Here is a 4,792-nt window from a genome sequence, read left to right as displayed (position 1 = left end):
AATACCCCGCAAAATGCGGGCGCAGAGCACAAGAGTCTAGGGTTGTCCGCCCTAAAATAATGTAATTTAATGTATGGTATGTCGGCCTACCCATGGTCCGCGGACCATGGGATTGTATAAATAGAACAAGTCTCTAAGTGTAAAGGGAGTCAGATGGGTTTTGGATGATGAATTACCTCTGACTCTATAAGTCCAAGTCTTGGGTTGTAGTAGTAGTAAGAGGCTCTGCAGCTGAGTGCGCTGAGGCCTGGTAGAGTCCGCAGTTGTGTGTGCGGATCCCTGCAACTGAGTGCGTACGACGGTGTTGGGATTTTACTTGGACAGAGAATTTATGAAAGATAAGTTGATTCTGAAATATTGTGTGTCTATGCTTCTGTTATATTTATGCATATCTTTATAGTTTTATGATTGCGCGCACTTGTTATGAATGTTGAATGATTAATGAGAATATTGGGCCCACACAATTAAGTAAGATATATAACAATAGCATAGTAAGGATAAAGGATCTAGACAGCACTTCTTCGGCTCTTTACAGAGCTGCACGAAAGCAGTTGCACAAGTTGCGAAGGGAAAACGGCTACGCGGAGTAGCGCAAGTGTCCAGGCTCGGTTCGCTTACTTCCTAGACTACATCAAGACATCCCTAGGGTGCATAAACCTAGTTCCAGCACCCTCCCATACTACCTCGGTTGAGACCTCAATCTGTGCACCGTAGACTGTTGCCAAAAGAGCCGATAGTTTCGAGATTTGTTTGGCTAAATCACTTCTGAACTTGGGTCAAGCCCCAACAAGCCAACATCTCCTATATGTGATAGCCTCCCAACCTGATGTGATGCAGACAATTGGATTAGTAAGATTCCAAGCAGCACCAAAAGAATCTCATATTTTTTCCTTCAAAATAACTTTTCGATATCTTAAGGGCACAGTGGAATATGGTCTATGGTATCCCAAAGGAAATGATCTGGTTATCCAAGATTATACAGATGCAAATTGGGCAAAAAGTGTTGATGATTGTAAGAGTACCAGTGGAGCAACATTCTATCTAGGTGGTTGTCTTGTTTCATGGCTATGTAAAAAGCAGTCTCCAATGTCGTTATCCACAGCAGAAGCAGAATATATCGCAACAGCAGCTTGTTGTACACAATTTCTCTTGATGAAGCAAACTTTGCAAGATCTTCAAGTCAAGTTTCATGAGCCTATTCCCATCTTTTGCGATAACACCAGTGCCATCAGTATCTCCAAGAATCCTGTGATGCATTCCAAAACGAAGCACATTTCGATTAAATATTATTTCGTTAGAGAGCAAGTCGCTAAAAAAAATATCAATCTTGAATATTTTGGTACAAAGGAACAAATTGCTTACATCTTTACCAAACCATTACCTCGTGAAGCATTTGATTATATTCACCAAAAGCTTGGGATTCTCCCAAGTTTTCATTAGACTCTTTCTCTTATCTACATGAGTAGAAAGGGGGAGTGGAGGTGTGTACAGGTCCAAAGGATGGTTATTTGTCAAGGGGAGTTATCCATTTCCATTGATGACAAAGGGGGAGAGAAGGCACTAGGAAGAGGTTTCATGATCACAGGGGCATGACTTGTGTTGCCATCAATTCCAAAGGGGGAGATTGTTGATCAGTGGTTGTCATTGATGTCAACCCAAGTAGCACCAAGGGCTACCCCGATCTTGCATAGAAATGTTTACTTGAAATATTACTCTATTATGAGTCAAGGATCTTTTAGATGGATTCTAATCATTGATATGCTTCCATTGATAGATGGCACGCGAAGCAATTCTTCACGGTTTGAGACATATTCATGTTTGGAGTTAGTAACCCAGTTAGTGGGCTAAAACACTATGGGGTTGTGGCATGGCACTCATAATTGGTTGTGTTCATTGAATAGTCAATAATTAATAATAAAAATAAAAATTCTCCTAAAATCCCTCCAACGTTCACTTGTTGAGGACCCTCTCAACTCAAGACATTCATATAAATAATGACCCTCATATCCTCCTCTAGTAGGGATTTTGTGGCTTCAAACAGGTCATCGTGGAATTTACGCTATAAATTTTTGTCTATGAAGCTTCAGAAGCTCAAATTAAAACCCATTTGAGCCAAAATATTGATGAACCTTGTGAAAGAATTTCAGATCTTGTTTCACTATATTTTTGGATATATGATCTGAGGAAGTTAGGGTTTTTGCAGGCTCCCAAATTTCATGTCAAACAGGTGACGTTGGGAAAATCATCATAACTTTCTCTCTGAGCATTGGATTCAAATTTCGTAAATAGTCACGGAAATAGGACAGACAAAAGTTTGTTGAGTAGCTTGTTCAGGGCCAAAGGTTGTAACAGTGACACGTGGAACTTCGTACAAGTTCGTTCTACTGAACCAATCTATAATCAGGTCATAGTGGGAGATTGGGCATAACTCTTTCTTGAAGAAACCAATCTTGATCAGACCTGTAGATTTAGATAGAGGACTCAAAGGGCTACCACAGGAAGAAATTCTAGACCCTAGAGATCCAAAATTACATAGATAAAATAGATTCAATATCGAGCTCCTATAAGGCAAGAAAAAACATGTAGTTAAGGATCACTGGAATAAGGACCACACATCAACAGTCAAGGGTAAGTCTCCTACAGCAAGGTATGTATGATTAGTGTTTTCATTTTAATTTTGAGTATCATCTCTGGCATATGTTTCTGTAGGACAACGTAAGTATATACAGTGTCTTGGTTATATCTCTATGTCTCTATATGTCACAATTAGTTTTTTGAATGTCCTATTCTTGATACTACACATTTTATGCTACATATTCTTGATGCTACACCAAGTTTGCTAAATCTATATGGTGTTGTATTTTCATGTTACTTGTCTTGTCACAGTTGATAGAATGTTCTATGTTGTTTTACTTAGAACTTGGTCCATCACAAGTCTAGGGTATGTCATCATTTTTTATTGTATATATCTTTAGGTCAGTTTTGGATATAGTCTTGCATAGAGTCCATACCTATACCAAGAGTGGGAGTCTTTGTCTACTGCTGCAACAAGTGAACAACAAAAGTGACAAGCACACTTTAGGTACACATTGTAATTTTAATTTGTATTTATTCATTATTATGCACTTACATGTGTTTTGCAGACAGAGGTAAGTTTGAGGGTATTTTGTTTTGTTTTGGGATTGGTTTCACAGGGAAAATTTTGCATGCAGGTACAAGAAGATTCAAGTACAACTTCAAGAAAGAATTCAAGACCAGCAGTATCAAATCAAAGGAAGCATTGCAGTGGGACATCCTTTGAAGACATGACATCCTGTCAAGGCCAAGAGTCATCATTGTAAAGTTGCAAAAGAGTCATTTGTAAAAGTGTCATCATTGGAAGTCATTATTTTAAAAGAGTTAATCTGCCTAGTGTCGAGAAGGAATTATTGGGAGGTATAGGAGTCTCTGTTGCAATGATTTCATGGTTGGGTTGTAGGTCATAGTTTGATTGGGTGTTCGACCAAAATCATTGTAAATCATATTGTATCATGGATCATTGTCCCTGGTACGGGAGTCCACACTTTTGTATTAAATTTTTGTCTTTATAGGGTGGTAGGGTGGTGCTAGGAAAGTGAATGAAGTCACCTACAGGTTGGGGCATGTAAACACTTCAGGGTGGTAGGGTGGTGCTATTGGCAGAGTCATTATTTTTGCTCACTAGGGTGTTGGGGCATCCACTCAGTTGATTACTAAAGAAATCAGGGTGTTGGGGCATCCTTCCAATGGGAGTTGGAGAATAATATTTTTCGAGAATTCTAGGACGTTGTTGCCTTGATTTCAGTTGGGGCTGAAGATTAAAGAATTTATTAGAAAAAAGTTCAGTGGTTTTTGACCCAGAGGGGATTTTCCACCTAAAATTCTTGTGCCTACTGCATTCTTTTATTTATTGTTATTACTGCATAAACATTAATAATAATTGTAGATTAACTAATGCTATGAAAAGATTTAAAAGTGCTAATTGCTAAGGAATATTGATTCACCCCCCCCCCCCCCCCACCCTCCCCGCTCAGTATTTCCAACATCTCATGCACGACAACTATAACCATGTCAATGTATGCATAACAACATATGAGCACTTACATGCATAACCAATGCATAACTGACATACACTCATGACGACCACATCCAACAACAACACCATCAAATTTCACATGGCGACACAACTGCAACCATGACCACCACCATGCATACACAACAAACACATAAACCACAAGCATAAGTAACACATAAGCAATCGATATGTATGCATGTCCAACACACACTGTCCATCCAGTCCAAGGGGTGAACCATGTTTTGATACCACTTTGTAACACCCTCCAACCATATTTACCCAAGTTAACTGATTTGTTGGGGTAAACATGTGACGAGAGGCTACTATGATGTAATTCAACTCCCCATGTACAGTTAAGGAAGTGGAACTAACAAAACAAAATCATTATGACCTTCCACACATGCTACAGAACCTTCAGGAGCCAACCAACCTTTCTAGGTGACCAACCCCTCAGAAAATTTGACATTTAATTGATCTGGACCCTCAATTGCTCCCATGACAAGCCATGAATGCAACTGAGGCCTCCTAATCACTCCCACATTAAGGCATGCTAGCGACTGTGGACATTTTCAGCAAGATTTGATCCAATGACCCTGGATTCTGTGCCGATTTTCAGGGTTAGGACTCAGGCCATTACCCAGAACTTCATGAAACTTTCAGAAATGATAAATAACAATGGAATGAGGCTAATAATGCAAT

Source organism: Pinus tabuliformis, chromosome 6 (assembly GCF_031772625.1).
Source record: "Pinus tabuliformis cultivar Carrire ecotype Pingquan chromosome 6, CPIR1, whole genome shotgun sequence".
Lineage (NCBI taxonomy): Eukaryota > Viridiplantae > Streptophyta > Pinopsida > Pinales > Pinaceae > Pinus > Pinus tabuliformis.
This window is presented reverse-complemented; position numbering follows the sequence as displayed.